The following is a 20,687-nucleotide window of genomic DNA, read 5'->3' as shown; positions in this document are numbered from 1 at the left end:
AATGTCTGATTACTCCACATTTTCATTGTGATATTTTGTGATTACATTCTGAATCTGGAACATTCTTTGTCAGGTAAATCAGTAAGTTAGTAGTAGGGTATACAGGAGAGTTGCATATGAAGTGGTTTGGGGTCCTTCTCTAAGTAATTTTGGGGTACAATTTGGTTTTGAAGAATTCTACAAGCCGCTATACCACAGGCCAAGACATCACCCGTTCCAAACCGGCACATTTTCAACGGGCACTGCACTAGTACAAATAATTATAGATTCATTTTGTTGGCTTTAAAAACAGCTTATTAATTTTTAAGTCTTGATGGTATCATATTACTCTGATTTGCTTCTCCTGAAAGACATTTCGGGGATGAGGTACAGAAAATGCAGGTGCTCTGAAAGGACTGCAATGGAACTCTTTCTTTGCTGTCATGATTTCTAACTGTGTTGATATCATGTTTTTGACTCTGTTCTTCTTTCTTTGTTTCTTGTTTCAGGTGATGGTGTCATCCTGACATGTTCTTCTTGTGACCCGGGAGTCCCTAAATCCCAAACCATATAGCTTTGGAAAACCCTGGAAATACCTGGAATTCTAGGAGTATATCACCAAAACCTCTTAAGGTGCCCAGGCACCGGATCATTAGCTTTACATTCTCCTTCATTATTATTTTCTGTATACAAAGAAAGAGACGAAAGTCTGAACATTAGCAATAGCCTTTGGCCATCCACCATTGCTTCGACGAACCTACTGCGACCGAGAGAGCGTGACCTTTCTGCCTGCTGACTTCAAACAAACACTTGAAAAGGAAACGCTGTCAGAGAGGCTTCTGCGTGGTGGCAACTCAGACCAAAAACCCCATCAGGTAAGGCTGTGAAGTCCCCCTTGCTCCTGCTGTCCAAGCCCTAAGCCCTTTAACTTCTTCGGGGCTTTGAAGCTAACTTGTCCTCAGCCTGTGTCCCCAACACAGTTAGCCTACCTTCAGAGTTTTTATAAAGGAAAGGCTGGCTGATAAATGCCCTGCTTTCATGCTCTGCTCACCTGTTTGTTCTTCTTAGATTAGAGGCTCTGAATATGTTGAAGTTGATAGGTTCTTCCCTGGCCCCTTGCAGACTCTTCCAATGACCAGAGCTAGAGTGAAATGTGCTAGAAACGTGACCCAACTTGGCATGCGTGACCAGGTGGAACACACATACATGAGCACATTCTCCTTAGCTACTGTATATGTCACACTGAGTGGACATGCAAACACATCATATTTAAATGTGCAAAGAAATATTCACTTTTTCACATTTTATTTATGTTTCACACAATGACACATTTACAGTATACACTATACTGTACTATTTCTATTCTACTATAACAGTTATCAGTAATGCTGTTAGTGATGGGATGCGTGAATGTTCCAAGACGTTGGTGTTCTTTAGTTTACTAAGGGGACAAAAGTGATTTTCTCGTTGATGAAATGTCATCGCTGTTTGTGCGTGCATTTACAAATGTATGTATGTTACGTTTTGTATTACGTGTGTGGTGTGTATAACAATCGATAAACAGTATGTGTTTGAGCCTTGTATCGGAAATGTGCAAAAATGGCACATTTCTGATGCCTGTGTGCACTTTTGGGCATAGAACCTGGTTGTGAAATGAGTATTTGCATTCAGAGTGACTTTGAAATTGATTTCGCTCAGTGTCACTCTTCTAGTTTTATTAGGGTCTGGTTTCCCAGTTGTTTTGTAGAAAACTTACAACACATTTCTACACAGTGATTAAGATTTGATCCCAGGTTATCTGGACTATATGAAATTATTCTGCTTGATCAGGGAATCTGTGTGATTTAATTTTTTCTCAGGCAATGACTTGGAATCAAATAGCGCCTGATATAAGGATATTGAGATTAAGCTTTGTACCTGTGTGGCAAAGCATTTTTCCTCCATCATACAAAAAGGTAAAACTGCTAACTTTAGCTCCTCAGCTACAGAGACAGGCATAATTCTTGCCCGGAAATTCAAATTAAAACAATAATTAAACAAATGACAAAAGCAAAAAGCAGCAGGAAATACCAAATACGATGAGTTGTTGTTAAGGATCTAAAGAGCTTTGTTTGAAAAGTTCAAAGTAATTTTATAAAATTTGGGTCACTGAAATTTAGTACCCAGCAGCAAGTCATTGTTTTGAATGAGAATGAAAGTAGAGAAAATAAATAGATAAACAACCATTTATTTATTTCTCCTGCAGCTTTAAGGATTATTTTTAGTAAGGGGAAAACATAAAACACTTGAAAGTGAAAGAAACAATATTTATCGTCGCTGAGCTAATTAAGGACGTGATCTGAAATGTATTTTCTATAAAGTCTGATTTAGGCCCCAAAGGGACAGCTGCCTCACAATAGGACGATGATAATGCAGCAGGAGTCAGGAGTGGAGAGGGCTTCAGTCTGGAGGAAAGCAGCTCCCCTCCCTGGCCTGTGTACTGATGGAGCTGCACTCCTCGCCCAGGGCTCCAGGGCTACAGGACTAGACTTTATTTTTCATGTGGGCTGCACACTGTTCTGCTGCACTCGGGGTTGCTCCCTTTGTGCCAGCCCTCCCCCTTTTAGAGCAAAAGACATGCATGATTTCATACATGAAAGATATATGTAATTGGACAGCAGGGCCTATGCAATACATTTACAATTCTAAACAGAATACGTTAAAACCAGTTTCCTCTCTCTCGCCCCCTTTTCTTCCTGAGGAAATGTATTTGCACATATTCAAAAACATAAGATAAAAATGGACATAGCACAGATTATAATTCATGTTACATGCTTTATTTCTCATGTGGATGTTCAAAATGCACAATCACTGGCAATATAGCTCACAATTCCACTTTATCGGTGTGTGGTTTAGCTTACAGAGAAATGCAGTGCATTCTGGCATGTACTGCAATATATACTTGGCTGGGGTTAGGAGAAAATATCTAGATCGCTATATTACTCATCTCCGCACATGACGGTTTAGATTACAATTAATAATAATAATCTCCTCAGAGTCAAGATGTCTTGTTAAATTCAATAGATATACAAATAGTTGACTAACATACATCACATAACGTGTTTTAATCTTTATATACAAAGCAGAAAATGCACTGAAAATACAAAACAAAATCTGCAGAATAAACATTACAGATGTATTCATGGTGTGGATAATGCTGGTTGTATGTTTTGTTTGAATTCTCAAATTAAACCACAATCTTCAGACACTACAAACTGAAAAAATATAGCATTGCATCACATTTTAATTAAACATTTCAAAAACAATCTGTGTTCCCTTACTTTCAGACTAAGAAGTTATTTTTGTAAATCAGATCGTGCAGAAATCTAATGTTTGTGGTTCGATTTGAGAAAGCCTTAATCAACACAGATCTGCTTCTGTCTGGACACAGTAGGGTGTTTAAAAAGGTTCTGGCATGGCAAAATAGACCCTAAAATAGCTAATTTATTCATGAAATCACTGTAAATTTTAATTCAAGTTCAAGGTGAGCAAGAGACCAACCTCGATGATTCCAGATTAATTCACAAGCTGCCATGAAGTGAATTATTGTGTGTGTTATCCAATGCGCACATTTCATCCTCTAAGCTATGACTATCACATCTCTGACTGTCATTTGACCACAGGGAGGGTATGACCTTTTGGAATTCAAAGAACATATTCCACGTTGATATATTTTTGCCTTTATAAGCAGCAACTGGATTCGATTCAGGTGAAATTGCACAAGGCTGTAGAAATGCACATCACAAATTATTCAGTAACCACATATCTGACAGAATTAGACTGTTAGAAGAAATTGTTGCTAATTTCTTCTAACTTCTAAGTGTCTTCCTCATACCTGGTATACAAGGCAAAAACGCTTAATGTATGTGTTTCTTTGACTCTAGAAGTACATACAGAAGTAACATGCCACAGGTGAAAAGAGAAGTGGTAGATGGATGGGTGCAGGGCTCCTGGTTTAAGGTCTTAGCCCACACCTCCTGTAGTGTGCCTGTCATGCAAAAGTAAACACCTTCACTATTAACTTGCTTAACGAGCTAGCACCTAAAAATGGAACAGCTCCACTAATCACTTGGTTTTATTGGCTCCAGGAACACTTCAGGCTAAAAGGGTTGTGGGGTTGAGGTATTTAGAGTACAGGGACCAAACCAATTGATGGACAAGTAGGGCTCCATGACCCTTACCCTCCCAACACACCACCCACAGCAAATATGGGTGGGATCCCCTGCCACAGAGACAAAGTTTAGGAGAGCTGCGAGGGGTTAAACATCCATAATTCTGCCTCAGTTGCTTTGATCGTCTAAAATTACTTCCACCCAAGCCTTGGTGGCTTTTGGTCCAGGGGGCTCCTTCACAGCTCTGGAGGTTTGATGACATGAGGCTTCAGATGTGCTTGTTGGGTCTGTTTCTCAACTAGATCCACACATGTAAAATTCTGCATGATCCCATCCATGTCTGCATTCATTTCTCTCACTTGTTTGAATTGCAGCCCACCGCATGTGCGGTTGTTAGCACGCAGTAACTGTGTCCATGTCACTGTCAAACAATGAATAGTGTAAAGGACATTTTATTCAATGTAGTTATAGGCTACTCTTGTCCATTATTGTTATTATATAGCTTATTCATCATTATTTGATAATCAGCATCATTGTTGTCCTTATATTCAATTTTCATTGCAAAACTCATTTTGTCTGATGTTGTTCTCCAATAATCAGCAGTTGGGTGTGTCCTTTTGTATATTTACAGCCTTATAAACCCAGCTGCTATAGGTTATTTAAAACTCTGTGTACAAAATGTATAAAAGCCCTCCTCTTCTTATTCGGCATTTCCTAGATTTAACTAGTGTGATTTTTATTTTCTTCATGAATTATCAGATGACAAGCTTGTTTTTATTGTTTGACCCAGGTCGTATACTGTAGATAGATGATGTTGAGGCATCCAGAGGCTGTGTGTGTGACGCAGGATTTGGATTTGACCCCTGGCGAAGATCCTAGATCTGTATTTGCCTTCTGTGTCGCTTCCACCTGTCATCTTTCATCTCGTAGTGTTGTTCGGTGGCTCCTTTCCACATGAAGGAAAATTACTCTCTTTAACTTTGTTATATTCAAGTGCAAGATGCAGCAAGCACAAAGTGGTATTTGAATGGGCTCAGCGTTGTGGGGATCTGTGATTCTTTCCCCGTTCTGTTTGGGTCGGTTTACCACCAGCTCGTGTTGCTGTTGCCTGGAGTGGTCATATGGCTCTGATTTGGGATCCCTCTGTTTCAGTGAGCCTCTCCAAAGCACGTAAACGAGTCCCGCCTGTCTCTCACCGAGAGTCTTTGACAGCAGCTCTCAGGATTTCTCCATTATTCACTATCCCTGACCTGAAATATGTATTATCAGAAGGCCTGGTCTGTGCAGATCTTTCTTTCCAAATTGAGTTCAGTTAAGGCTATATTTGCCTTAAAATAATTAAGGAATTACATATTTATTAGACAATTTGGCATGAAAAGTTATTAAATTAAAATACTGTAGTTAAATTTCAGACATTTTAACCCTTGCCTTTATGTTGTTGTTTGCCACTATTTATTTTGTGTTCTTGTGCATTTGATTGCAAAGTGTTTTTGCTAATTGTGAGCTTGGAATTTATTAAGATCTGACGCTACCTTTCATTTTAATTGTATTCATAATATCAATAAGTTTGAAGAAAAAAATCTCTTTGAAAATGATTTACTTACAAAAATGTATTATGAACTTTGAGTGGTGATGTGATATGAGGCTTGGCAGGCTCACAGTTTGGTACATTGGTTTTAGGGACATTTGTACCTGTGCACCTATGTAATAATAGGAATGACAATATTAATAATAATAATAACATGTCGAAATTAATATTTCTTCATTTTTATTTTCTGTTTTGAAATATGACACGCACACGCACGCACACACGCACACACACGCACACACACACACACACACACACACACACAGAGGAAAGAGGGAGTGAGAGAGAAAGAGATTATTATTGCTTATGTTTGTTTTTTTGGGGGGGGGACGAGGGGCAGGTCTGGAGTGCGTGTTCTTTTATTCAGGATGAAATAATCTGGACCTTCAAGTAAAGTCAGCAAGCATCGGACATTTTGAATGTTCCACTACATTCTTTTCAAATATTGACATACAGACAGATTTGCATTGATTATGTGTTAACACGACTATTTTTCTAAAATCCAAACGTCCAAACTGTTTTTGAATAATGCATAGGATCATTAATAAGATAGTACTGGCAGGAAGAGTAAATGGATGAGAGAGAGAGAGAGAGAGAGAGAGAGAGAGAGAGAGAGAGAGAGAGAGAGAGAGAGAGAGAGAGAGAGAAATTGATATGCCTTCTTGTTTTTCATGTTAATGAGGCAAACTGACCAGACGGTCGCTCGTCATTTTTTTTTTTATGTTTTACTCCAAACTCTAAAATCACAAAAGCAGCAGCAGAAAACGCTTTCAGAAATACGTCAGGTTTGCTCCAGTGTTGCTGGTTTACATACGATGTTAACATGCAGGCTTCAAAACAATTTCCCAATTTCATTAGAAATATTTGAATCTCAGGATGCAATGTTAAAATATGTAAAAAATAAATAAATAAAAATAGGAAGATGATACATCGAATTTTGTCCAGGAGCATTTTAATATTAATATTGTATTTCAAGAGTATTTACTTAGAATAAAACATAGACCAAAAATAAATGAAAAAGGAATTGCATGCAGCCATTGAGTCAAGAAATAGACAAACAGTAGCCAAAACATTCCCATTAAAAGACATACACAACATCTGGAACAAAAGAAACAACAAAAACAAGCCAACAAAAAAACTCCATCAACACACATGCGTTCAACATAACAGCATTTGACAAACGTTTTTAACAAAATATCCACCAATATGAACAGCACAAGATTTAGTCATGTAAAACATTGAGGGCAGATTTCTGGGGATACATTTCTGCATTTCAAAAAACTAAAAAAACTAAAAATCAGTTGAATGACGAATATATGATTTGACATAACATGCTATAATAAAACAGGGAAGACTTAACAGCAGCAGTTACACACGTTGCATTTCAGTTTGATACAGTAGGCTACACACAAAAAATAATGACACCACACTCGGTTGTAGGCTATTTACCTCAAGAACATTCTCCGTGTGCCAAACATGACACAAAGATAAAAAAAAATGGAAACTACGAGTCCATAGACGGATTTGAATATTTGCAAATACTGATTTAGAAAATAAAGTCGAAGAAATAAAAATGCACATAAATAGGAGTTTCCTGTCCACCAGGGACATATGCTTTAAGCATGACGGTGGAAAACCATGTTTTAAACATTCTCCATCTACCGCCAGACATATCATTGCCACTCAAAAAAGTTACATTGTAATTAAATATACACATTTTTATTGTAATAGGATTTTTCGGAGTATGAATGTGTATAGCTATCAACTGAGCTGATTTTTGCAGGATGCTCCGCTAATTAGGCCAAGTTCAAGTTTGATCTGTTTTGGGCTTTTGCTCCTTGTCACTCCCAAAACAAAAAGTCAAGTGGCTATTTAAAAAAGGTGGCACAGTTTCGGACAGTGTATGTACTGCCATTAATATAGACCAACTAGATTTTGGCGAAATGTTTATCTGAAATGTTTTTGATTTCCGCCTTGGGTAGTCTTCATGTCTTTTGACCCCGCAATAACCCGACCATGTTGCTTTACGTCATTCACACGCGAGGCAGTTTAATATATGATGTTAGACTGAAAGGCAAAGGTACGCGTTTGCAAAGACCAGCTGGTCCGCAGGCGCCTGGCTCCTGTGAAGGAGTTGATGCGCTGCTTGATCCCAGTGGTCCGGCTGAACATAAGAGGGCGCTCCCATTGCACCTGGCCGGGCTGCCCTATCCACCCAGACACATGGAGCCGGACACCAGCCTCTCACACGCGCACTGATGTAGCGGTAAACAGCGCGGCCTGAACTATTTCATCCAGTCAAGGATCATATAAAAAAAAAAAAAAACTGATATGAAAATATGTATAAATATATTTTCTTAAAATTCAAATTAGGCGTCCCCTCCCCCCCACACCGTAACAAGTTGTACCTTTTGTAAAATGACTTTGATCCTGATATGCTGTTAATTTAAGTCACTTAAAAATGTTTTCAATGTGGATTGTCATTATTTAACAAAGAAAACAAAATAGGCTGAAGTGAGAAGGGGTTCGCCCTCCAGAGGAAACAAGCGACCCTCCTAAACCTGTTATCAGCACAGCTGAGAATCCAACCCACAGACGGCTACAAACAAGGTGTCTTTTCGTTAACCTCATCTCTAAAGTAAAAAAAACCCAACAAAAACAATTTATTTTTCATTTAAAAAAATAAGTCCAGTGTTTTTTGTTTTGTTTTGTGTCCCACTTTGAGCTTCCAGTCCACCTACATTAACATTTAGAAATATTTCTATAGCATAATCTCACCCAGATTGTTTCCTAAAGAATGTCGGATGCCCTTTTCATCTCTGTTTACCATAGCCTGAACATATGACTGACACCCTCCTTGTTAATATTGCAGCCTATAAGCATCTTAAATCCCCAAATCATTCGGAATATAATGGTCGTTATCTCTTTATAAAGTTATATGACTTTTCTCGATTGCAGCTTTTATCTTTAAATGCTTCCCCCCCTGCTCATTTCCTCTGTTTCCCTTTGTGCTTTGTCTGGGATTGCGCATGCATGCGTTCACGCACGCGCGCGCGCACACACACACACACACACAGTAGCTAATACATATTATGTAAAATAACATTAAGTGAAATTTAATTTAATTTGAAGACATTAAAATAAATATGTCTGAAAGTTGATAAAAGTGCACATGGGTTTGCGAAATAAACCATCACAGAGTAACGGTAGAAAGGGTTATGGGGCTTTGCCCGCTGTCTGGATACACTGTGTTGTTCCTTGCAGTTCTGGTGATGGTCAAGCCTTGCATGTGCCCCACATCTACGCAGCATTTTGCTTTTTAAGCTACTCTGCCTTTCTTTGTCATGTCCACGGGCCGTCCTAGCCACAGGTTGTGTTGAATTTGCAATGCCACTCATCGATGTATGCCTATTGAGGCTGGCACGTGGACAGTTATCCTTCCCACAGAGAGGCGCAATTGAACGCTGGTAACACAAAAGCTTCAGACCCTGACAGTCCCCTTTTTTTTTCTTTCCTTTTCAGTGATGCATAGGCCCTAAGAGCATCAAGGCCTCCGTCTGGCTGCTCTTCTTTTGATTTAGCCTACACCATACTCAACATGATAGCTGGTGGAGTAATGCCAATCAGGCCTTTGCATACATTTGTAAACTAAAGTTTGCATTGTCAGGCCTTAGGCGACTGAATGGCTCAAAACTGCCTCCTGCAAGCCTCAAATTACACCGGACTCTTTTATTATCTCATAGCCCCTTTAACTCCTCTCGCACGCTATTTTCAACCTATTCATTTTTACAATCTCTCCTTCCCGAGAGAGCAGACACGCACAAATCCTCGAGATTCCTGCAGTCTGCCTCTCACACTGCAAACATGTGAGCTGTTCGACGGGGCGATGCAGTTTTCTTGTTTTTCTAAAAAAAGGCATGCCACACAGCAGATGCTACATTGCTTAAAACCAGGTAGCAGTGCCTGCCTCGGCTTAAGGATGGCAAGTGCTGAGGAAATGCTGTGTTACAGCACACCATATATTCTAGCAGCAATGTGAGAGAGAGAGGGGGGGGTGGTGGATGGAGAGGGGGAGTTGGGTCTTGGTCATATAAGAAGTTTGATTTTCATAGGCTCTTCTAAGGGATATATGCTATTGGATCTGTGGACACGCCACGTCCCATGGGGGTTTCATAACCTTTCTAACCTTTAAGTCAACGGCCTTTAGAAAATATAAAATATAGCCTTTATATTTCATCAGCCATCTTCACCGCTACTATACATCACGGACTGCTTAACATATCAGTTGTGTGTAGTCTTAGAAAAATAAAAACCGGCATTAGATTTATTTATGCCATGCATTTCTATCCAACACACGTCTGAAAAAAAATATATATTCCAGCCCGTTTTAATAACCTAGTTATGGCTTAAATATTGTTGTATTATGGTCACTTTAAGCTCTAGCATGTTTGGACAATGTTTGGATTCGAGTATATGTGCCGTTTGACTATTAACTCTATCGGAATTCACTCCTATAGGCGCAGACTATCAAATCCGTATTGTTTCAATAAGCATAGCACGTCAGGTTATGTGATCAGTGAAAACTGCAACTTGCATTCAGTGGACCAGGACTCTATGGAGCTGTTTGCACAGAAAGGGTGCGTACTGAGAGTGAGGGATTGTCCATTTCCTCAGAGAATCAACAATAAAATTATCATAACAAAGAGCACCGAGAGACTCAAAGGTTGATTTTTGCAATACAGTCTTTTCATCCGGAGGAAACGAGAGGACATCAGTTACAGAGGCGAAGTGCTTTACGGAAAGATTATTAAGAAAAACAACAACGAGAGAACCTCCACACATTTCATGTTGGTATTGATCATAAAGACGTTCAGAAATTCCTAATCACTAAACATCAAAATGAGATGAGACACTGACCATCTGGACTCCTTGTCATAATATCAGAATAACCATCATGCTATAATAATATAATGCAGACAGGCCGGAGCTGACCAAACGCCTTGATACAACTATAGTAACACATCTATAGTCTTATTATTATTTAAAAGAGCCTTCACGTATTGACAACGTGTTCCCAACTGTTTTGTAATCGATGTCACGAAACGATAACCTGTTTCCCAGCATTCCTCTGTTTCACTACTAAGCCTTTCACTGGTGTGATGGGTAAGAACTATAAACCTGTTTATATTTTCTAAACACATATTGTACAATTTCAATAAATTGTCACACCCATATAGGCTACAACAGGGCTTCAACAAGCTTTTTTTTAAAAACGAGCTGGACTTGCTTTGCATACTGTAGCCACTATAACGCAGCTCTCAAGAGTTTCCCAATTTAACTGGAAACATATTAAAACATTTGTGCTGTGAATGTGCATTGAAACAATTAGTTTCTTTTATATTACAATGGTGTTATAAAGTACTAAGCTGAATTTGAATTTGGACTGATATTTTGAGCTGACAGTAACTGTAAAACCGACACGTCATCTCCGTCATACTTTCATCTATGGCACATTTTATAAACCTGAATTTCACTTTTCTTTTAAATGTAGTTATGATTCTTAATTGTATTCAAATTAATCCATGCATACACATTAATTGTGAGTTAATGAACACTGCTCTAAGTTTTATTAAAGAAGTCTTTAGTCTTATCATTAAGCCTAACATCGTTAAATTAATATTTGTGTATGCCATCTAAACATAAACATATGCTACTGGGGTTACAGGTGTACAGGTTGAATCACGTCAAGTTTATAAATTAAAAAAAAAAAAAATTATTGTCAACTACTGTCTCTGAGCAAGTGGTGTTTCTCTTAATGCTTAAAATATATATTTAACAATACAAATACAGTGTTAGCTCTGGTAATATCCAGGTGCCACTGTACTTACGATAAACTCTGTTCATTGCAGATTACAATGGTACACCGAGCGAGGCAGCCTGCATGTTGCTGTTACAGTAGGCTATATGGACTACACTTTTGCATACATGTAGAAATCGCTTTAAACGTGCTTTAATTTGTTTGGCACGCCTTTGTTTTAGTTGTTTACAAGCTCGATAGTTGTTTACATATTTACAAGTATATGCTGAAGAATAGCATGTGTCCAGTTTAGTCACTACAACCGCCGTAACTCAGTTATGTATTTTAATAAGTTGTTCAAACGTAGACTGCGTGTGAACTGAAACAGCTCCGTGTGCAGCTTTGACACGACTAAAATGACAGTCTTAGGTTGAAAGAGACAGAATCAAATAAAGCACGATTGCTTACAGTAGGCTACTTTTAGTGGCAAAACTATACCTTTCATTAAAAAAAAAAAAAAAAAAGAAGTAAAAACCGGGACAAAAACATTTGTAAAAGTCGAAAAAGAGCGGAGGAAAAGCTGTGCCTGTAGCGTCGGGCTTTGCCTGCTGCTGCTGCCGGCTCCAGTATTAACTTTCACTGTCTTCCGTCTAATCAAACTCTTACTTTCCGCTGTTCTTAATTCCATATTTTCAATTCCTGATCATTACTTTCCTCTTTTTTTCTACTTGTATCTATCCATCTATCCCTCCCTCCCTCCCTCCTCTTTCTCCCTCCCTCCCTCTCTCTCCCTCTCTCTCTCCTTTGCTGAATCTTATTGATCCAGAAGGCGGCTAATTAGCCCTTCCCTTCGTGCCTGTGTAATGAAGCACATGCGCACTGAATTAATCACAGCCATTTTTTGCAGGAAACTAATTAGCAGGAATAAAGATCCAAAGAGTTTTTTCTTTTCAATCATCAGATCTCACTTTCACCTCTTCCTCGCTCCCTCTAACACAAGACTCATCGCCTGCTTTGCATCCAAATTATTTTTATATTGCCTTTAACAACTAATAAGGCTACTTCGGTTTTTTACACTCCGCAACAACAATGATCTTTCTTTTGCCACCCTAAGCGCAAACTGACCAAAAGGGGACTGCCTTGATGGGATCTTTAGCTAAATCATCTCAATACTGGATTAAAAAGCGAGGATCACAAAGCGGCAGCGAGAAATTGTAAGTTTCAACTTTGCGTTTGTCTCTTTTCCTCTCTGTGTTTCCACGATCCTATTCTTTTCGCTGTAGACTTATCTGAATCTCTTTTCCTATCTGTTCGTAGTTTACGTGTAGCGGAGCTGGCTATTCTCACATTGTGAGAAATGACTGGCGACCACAAGTTCATTTCATGCAAGTAGTTTGGTTTATTCTCGATTTTATTCGTATCGTTACCTGTGTTTACATCAGCGTTCGTCCTCTCCTCCTCATGAATGGAAGATAAGAAATGGGCAAGACAGCGATCCTCTCCAAGCAGTTGACCGCGTAGAAAAACACGGTTTTAAAACAAATATGTGCATTTCGGTGGGATCGGGAAAAGGTATAGAGGGCTTATGGGTGTCAAGAAACGTGTTTTAAGGCACAGATGCGATAAGAAAGGGGGCTGTGTTGAGCGGACGAAGGGCAGCGGCAGCTCCACATGAGCGCAGCCCAGAAAAGGAGCTCCAAGTCCAGCCTGTGGGTCCGTGTGCGTCCGGCGAAAGGGAACATCTCTCGCTTTCTAATTTTGACAGATTTGACACTTGGCACATCCACGGGGTTTCAGCGCCGTCTTATGCTTATAAAATCCTCTTCTGGATAAACACATTTTTTTGTCCTTCTCCGACACGTCTCTCTCTGAAATGTGCAATCCCTCCGCCCTGTCTCAGTTCCTCTAGCTACACTTTTCCCTTTTACCCCACTTTGTGCATCTTGTCTTTTTTTTATTTTTCATCGCTGTGTGCCTCTTTTGAAGCGTTGTTTTTAAGTCGATTCTCGCTCATTCCCAGACGAAGTCACATGCAAATCGATCGACATGTGTGTACATGTGTGCGTGCGTGCGTGCGCGAAGGGGTTCGCGCGCGTGTGTGTGTTATGTGAACGTGGTGTGTTGAGATAAACGAAGCCTCGGGTCTCCTTCATGACAAGAGCGGATCAGCAGGACCTTGTACACGGACAGCCCGAGAGTCTGAGCTGCGTTTTAGAAAACTGACATGTGGTTGAGGAAAGACATAGACAGGCTGGATCTGCTGCCTCCAACTACTTGGCTACCGTATCTGACTTTCAGGAGAAAAAAATTTGTCCCCGAGAAATGCTGAGCCGGAATGAAAACAAAACATTGCCATGAAAACAATACATTGCCATTAGTCTGACCTTAAGCAGACATAATCATTCCAAAGTTGCTGCCGGAAACTTATAGTATGGTCCAGGCTAAACCTATAGGTCACTGCATGCGTTTAGTAGCCGCTTAGCCAGTTAACATTTGTAGGATTTTTCTTTTTTAAAGTTGAACCACAGAATCTTCCACACAGCCAGGCTGTTTTCTCGGAAGCGAACACAACGAGGCTTGTAAAGAGAGTATATCTGCTAAATGGGCCTTTTCAACAAAAAAAAATATATAGTTTATGACTAGGTTAGGCTTACATTGTTATCAACCTCGCCGAAATATGGATCGTAACGGAAAAAATAGAGAAAACGGAAATGCAACTGTTATATTGACGTTTAGGTGTAGGCTGATTTCAAGCCGAAAATCTCCATAAATATGATCAAAAATAGTGGCGGCTTTTCGGATGGAGCTATGCAGTCAAAAAAAGGCTGCGAGATTAGTCAGACTCGGATAATTTTCGCGACAGAGAGACAGGAAAAGAAAGACGCAAAAGGGTTTTGCGAGCGAGCAGAGGCAAAGATAGGATAGGCTATGTGTGTACCATTGGGGGAAACAGAAAGGTGGGCGAGAAGCTGTGTGTGTGTGTGTGTGTGTGTGTGTGTGTGTGTGTGTGTGTGTGTGTGTGTGTGTGTGTGTGTGTGTGTGTGTGTGTGTGTGTGTGTGGGGGGGGTCAGACAGCAAGAAACAGGGGGAACAGGGGTCATGGAGTGAGTGCAAAGATAAAAAGGAAAGAGAGGAAACCCCCGCACAAACAGCCAGGGATGATGGGGAGAGAGTGGGTCTTGCTGGGAGAAAGGGGTGACGGTAGTTGGTATGTGACGTTGGTATGTTTTGGGAGCCACACAAAGCACTTCGGGTTGTCAGCATCTGCAGGATTAAGACTATGGCTTTAGTTAAGGATGGGAGAAACAAAATAGACTAGTAACAGGTTTTATAAAACAAAACGTTAAGGCTGTCATGGAGTGAGAGAAAAGCGAGGGAAGGGGAGGGGGGGCTGTGGGTAGGAGTGTTGAGGGGGTTGGGTGGAGGGGTCAAATAGCCATAGGCCATAGAGGAGGAATCAGGGGAAGAGGTCAGATAAACAGATACCTTCCTTTCAGACTGGAGAGGAGCAGACAGAAAGAGATTAGCACTGGGAGAAAGAGAGGAAACTGGTTGATTAATGTAAAACTGATAATATTCATATTTAGCTCTTTTTTTTTTTGTATTGTTAGTTCTTTACCCCAGTATTTTTTGATGTGTGTCTACAACACTAAATTGTGTATGTTTCGATTCCAGTGATCAGAAACTCAGGTGTTGTAATGTGTAGGGCAGGTAGGCTGCTGTGCCAAAACTCGAGTGATCTCCCTTCCTCCCCTGTCTGACAGTAACACTCCTCTCCTCTTCCTCCTCCTCCTCCTCCTCCTCCCTCTCTCTCCGTCTTCTGTTACAAAACAAAGACAGCAGAAATGTTTACTGTCATCTCACCTGTCTGATTGTTTCTGTCTTGCTTCATTGTCATATTTATGTTTAATTATAAGAGTTCCTGGCAAAGGTATAGGAATGTTATTGGCGTTATTTCTATGTATTCTATTTCAAATATGTGTTTGTCAGACGTTGTGTGTTCGGTGTAGCTAAATATATTATCTCATGCTCATCCCTTGCTGTAACATTGGAAGTATTGCCTTCATGAGAACTATGAGCTGTTAAAGTGTTAGAGTGATGGTTTTACCATAGACAACATTTTAGTTGAAAATAGGCCATTTTCATTTTGGACTCATCCCTTGTGGTCAGAAATATTTCCTTCTTTTTTGTTAATATTTTTTCTCAAGGCTGAATTTTGAAATAGTTTTTCCCAAAAAACATTTAAATATTAAGCCAAAATGAATAAAAACATTTTTGGTGCAGTTAGGTTATTTACCATAGCTGAAGGAAAATGAGAAAACAGTATATTATTCTGTTCAAAATAAGTAAAAAGAAATACTCCCATGCAGATATTTCACCATTCTGATTGTTCTAATTAATATCATTAGATTTAAATTTTTTATTCTGAATTGCTTTATATAGCATATCTTTGTGACATCAGGGAACTGTTTCAAACCATGGCTATAAAAATACAAAATTGTTAACATGTTAGTTGACTGTGTTAGACATATAACAAAATCCTTTGTCTGTTAAGATAAAAAATGATTCAAAAGTGCAATGTTTTTTATTTGTGACAGTGGTGCGGTGCATTCAGTGATTGAACATGGTTCTAGTTATACAATTAATCATAAGTGCATATGTTATAATTGCTATCTGTGTGTTGTTGTTGTTGTGATTGTTATTCCTATCATGAAGAAAATATTTGGTATTGTAATGCTGTGATGTGATCACAGTTTGTACTGTAGTTGCCACTGATCCTGCACAGCAACACACGGCTGTCTACTGTTTCCACTTGGTTATATTACCATATTCGATGACATGCACGTATATTCAGAGTATTCAGATGTCAATTGACTGTGTGAACAGGAATTGCAGGGAGCAGCAGTTGTCATGGGTGGGCTTGTTTCATGGTTTGGGGGTAACCCAGAGAAAGAGGAGACAGTGCCTCTGGCTGTCATAACCCCTTCTCCTCCTCTCAATGTGCCTCTCCCTCTCTCCTTCTCATTCGTAATGTGTCTCTACATATCTCCCTCCTTAACTCCCACCTTTCCGTGCTTGGGCATGGGCTCCGTGGGGGAGCACGCTGCCATGTTATCGGCAGGAGAGAGCCCTCTTTGGGTCACTAGTAGGCTAAGGCCATACATGGGAGATTCAGCACACTTTGTTTGCCAGAGGTAGTTTATGCACACAGAACAGAAAAATCCACCTAATTATGCCCTGTTATGTAAAATATAGAATGTTTTGGTGTCGTTGAATGGATTTGTAAAAATAATGTATTATTATTATTATTATTATTATTATTATTATTATTATTGTGCATTTTAATAAATCAGTTATTCTAAATGAATTCCTTTTTACTGCCTGTTTGCTTTATGAGAGGCAGAGAATTATACAAAGGTACCTTGCGTCTTCACTGAAATCAGTGAAGAATGTAAAGTGTCAGCCATTAGCTGTATGGACATAGTGTATGTAGATGAAATCGGATGTGTGGTTTTGAATATGGAATGTCGTGCAGCAAGGACCAATTCTTCCAGTTGTCCTGCAGCCGAGGCCAGTGTACATGTCATGCTGTCGTAAAGGAGCAGGCAGGGGGGCGGGATCTCGGCTTAGCACAGGAGTGAGCGAGAAAGTGGGAAGGGGGAGTGGAAGATATGACTGTCATGCTCAGGTGTGTGTGTGTGTGTGTGTGTGTGTGTGTGTGTGTGTGTGTGTGTGTGTGTGTGTGTGTGTGTGTGTGTGTGTGTGTGTGTGTGTGTGTGTGTGTGTGTGTGTGTGTGTGTGTGTGTGTGTGTGTGTGTGTGTGTGGGCTCCTCTTCATACACAGAAAGCACCCCTTTTCTCTAAAATTACCCTCCTTGTCTTCTTTAGAGCTTTTCAGTCATCATCTTTTAGAAGTGAAGTTGGCAAGATTTTTTTGTGGTTTGCTCTTTCACAATATGTTATCGTGGTAACAATCTTGGTTAAATCATTGTGGTAGACTAGATTTATGACAGAAGATGCGTTTGTGTCTTTGCATGTTTGTGTGTACACAGCTGCATTCTGATTTGTGTGTATTCTGGCATTATGAAAATCTAATTTCTTTTGAATGTGCCACGTCAAGGCCCTGTAACACTTTTTTGTTTTTATGGTTATTCATTTTTATTAATTGTAAAAATAAAACAGTTTAAAAAAAATCTAAGCCATGTTCAGTGTTCAAATTCAGGCAAATCACAGCAGACCTATGTTGTGATAAGGCAACATTGCGCTGATTATCTGGCACTCATAAAGGGAATAGAGATATGGGAAAAAGGAAAAAAGAATTCTGTTTCCATTCAGTAATATGTTTAAAGCAAAGTATGGTTTCTATTTGGGCTTTCTCTTTTTTTGGGGGGTTATAATGTTTGTGTGTGGATCTGCGTCCTTGACTAGAATCTCAATATTGCTTCTGTAATAAATGTACAATATCAGTTTTGTAGCAAACAAGGCAGTTTGTTAGATAGCTGTGTTGTACCAGTGACACAGACTGTTTTATATTTGGGTTGTTGTATCGACTGTTAGCAGAGAACCTGTATGGTGTGATGCATGCCTGTCTAGTGCTGGCAGTGTCGTAAAAAATGTGTGTGTGTGTGTGTGTGTGTGTGTGTGTGTGTGTGTGTGTGTGTGTGTGTGTGTGTGTGTGTGTGTGTGTGTGTGTGTGTGTGTGTGTGTGTGTGTGTGTGTGTGTGTGTGTGTGTGTGTGTGTGTGTGTGTGTGTGTGTGTGTGTGTGTGTGTGTGTGTGGCAGCATAGCGGCTACGACTGACTGTGTATGTATTGTCTGTCTATCTGGGGCAGCAGCAGCTAGCGCTAGTGTTCAGGCATGGTAGGAACAGCGATTTCGTGTGTGTATAGGCTAAATAAGCCTACACGCGGGGAGGCAGGGATGACAGGGACCACTCCAAGTGCTGCAAAATTGAACTGAGCTGGACCCCAGCCCCCCCCCCTAAGCCCACCCCTCTCTTGGACCCTGGAGGCCAGCATTCCACCCTCCGCACTAGCGCTTATCATCACAAAGGACAGAATGCATAAAACATGGAGGACGCTTTGACAGAGGCGGCCCAGGTCGCCTTTCTCTCCCCACACTGAGCCCTGGAACAATACATGGGCCCCTCTGGCCTGTGACTCTGACGACACACACGCCGTCTTTTTATCCTCCCCTATTTCTTTGTCATCCTCTTCCTCTTCCTCTATGTTACTGTGCTCCGTGGAGTGATAACTGCCCTCGCATTGTTTATCTGTGTCTGTGAAATCTGCATTGTGTAACTGAAATGTGCATGTGTGCGTGTGTGTGTGTGTGTGTGTGTGTGGTTGGGTGGGTGGGGGGGGGGGGGGGGGGGAATTGACAGTGCATCAGTTGCATACCTTCTGCCTTTATGTTCCATATTATTTACTGTATTACATATTTAACAGAAAATATAATATAATTTCAAATTCAAAAAAAAACATCATGTACTCACCAATTGACAGAGGTTAAATATAAGCAATTTAAATAATTGTATTCATAGGAAGAAATTACATTTTGTATAAAAGAAGACATGTTTAAATGTAGTCAGGTCGGTGTCATTTTTCCTTGTCACTAATTTACAGCCAGGTCACACGATGATGCAACGTCACAGCTTGTATTAGTACCAAATACAGTGTGTGTGTTTGTATAATCAAGCTATCAGCTTCTCCGCTTTTCTGTCTGGTCAGGCTGGGGCTCGTTTGAAGGGCCAGATAAAGAGCTATGTGAAAGTGATATTAACATTATACTGTTCTAGACTCTAGAACTCCTTTTCTCTATGCTACTTATTCTCCTCCGCTACTCCCAAGACATGCTTAGTATTAACAATTGGGAGACAGACAGATTGATAATGTTTGACAATATATTTCTGATTTATGTGTGCAGCGTTACTCAGTTTTGTTTTCCAAGTATGATGATATTTTACTTCTGTTTTCAGATCATGGTTAAAGCCCAGTTTTGGTTTTAGATTTAAGTCATTCTGATTTTGATTTCCTTTCTGTGTGTGCTCTGCGTCTCCTCCACTCTGTGACAAACAGTAGTAATGTGCGGCTGAGAGGGTTTTAGTCTATATCTGTCTATACGTGTGTCTGATAGCTGGGCTGTAGGAATGCACTGCTAGGATGTGCTGGACCCCAGCAGGTCTATGGCACTTCCTCTCTGTGTACCTCACAGCTTATCCTCCTCAGGATTACAGAGAGAAGAAAAGAAAAGAGCGATGGCAGGAGCACCCTTTCCCTCTCACACCCTCTTTCCCCATTTTTACAATTCACACACACACAAAAAAATCTCAACAAAAAGTGTAATTCACTTGCAAATGTGTAGTAGCCTGTCCATGTTCCCAGTGGCGGAGAGCCAGAGAGAGGAGAGGGAGGGGCAGAGATGGAAAGACACGCTGCAGTGCATTTCAGTGTGAGACAGGGCTGAGGTGAAGCTACCGACTGTTTCTTCCTGGTCAGGAAAAGCAGCCGACTCCATCTGCCCATTGATAGATTTTTATGTGGTTTGTGTGCATGTATCGTTTTTACTCTGTAACTAAGTGTGTGTGTGTGTGTGTGTGTGTGTGTGTGTGTGTGTGTGCTGCCATACAGTATGTATATAAGTTGCGACACGCTATTTGTCATTCCCTTAGATTCTCCTGAGGTGGCCTGGTGTTGTTTGCTCAGTACCCCAGGCGACTGATATGCCAGTAGTTAAGGGGTTAAGAAGCAGGGATAGCCCTCTTTTGTCTCTGCGGCCCTCTTTGCCATTGTTGTGGTGGAATTGAGCTCGGTGCACCTCACTTGACCACAGCAAAGCAATAAAATGGCCTCTAAGTGCTATAGCCTCCGTAGTCCTCTGATGTCAGCTCTCTTCCAGCTTCTGCCGCTATATTTTCCTTTTTTCTACAAAGCAGTGTACAGTTTGTGCACACATACAGTATACTGTACATTGTTATTTTCTTTCAGTGGTCATTACTCATGCTAGCTAGCCTTTTCATTATTTACTTATGTTGAGATTAAGCTCACATCTTTCTTTTTTTTCCTTTGTTATTGGAAAGTGCATGTAAATCACACTAAAGTCCTGAATATTTTTGTAGGTTATTTTGACCTGTGTTGGTGCTTTTCATGCAAACAAAAAACACATATGATCA

At 40.2% G+C, this 20,687-nt stretch overlaps 1 protein-coding gene across 1 annotated transcript in view; it reads left to right on the top strand.

Annotated features, from left to right (window-relative positions):
* The first annotated feature begins 12,346 nt into the window (after positions 1–12,346).
* The window catches only part of zfhx3b (zinc finger homeobox 3b), a 140,110-nt gene continuing 131,769 nt past the window's right edge, over positions 12,347–20,687 (top strand). Inside the window, exon 1 of the mRNA XM_028600152.1 lies at positions 12,347–12,729. The gene's annotated coding sequence lies outside the window, so the exon portion shown is untranslated. The remainder of the gene's footprint in view (positions 12,730–20,687) is intronic.

The sequence above is a fragment of the Perca flavescens genome, chromosome 1 (genome assembly GCF_004354835.1).
Source record: "Perca flavescens isolate YP-PL-M2 chromosome 1, PFLA_1.0, whole genome shotgun sequence".
In the NCBI taxonomy this organism is placed as follows: domain Eukaryota; kingdom Metazoa; phylum Chordata; class Actinopteri; order Perciformes; family Percidae; genus Perca; species Perca flavescens.
This window is presented reverse-complemented; position numbering and strand designations above follow the sequence as displayed.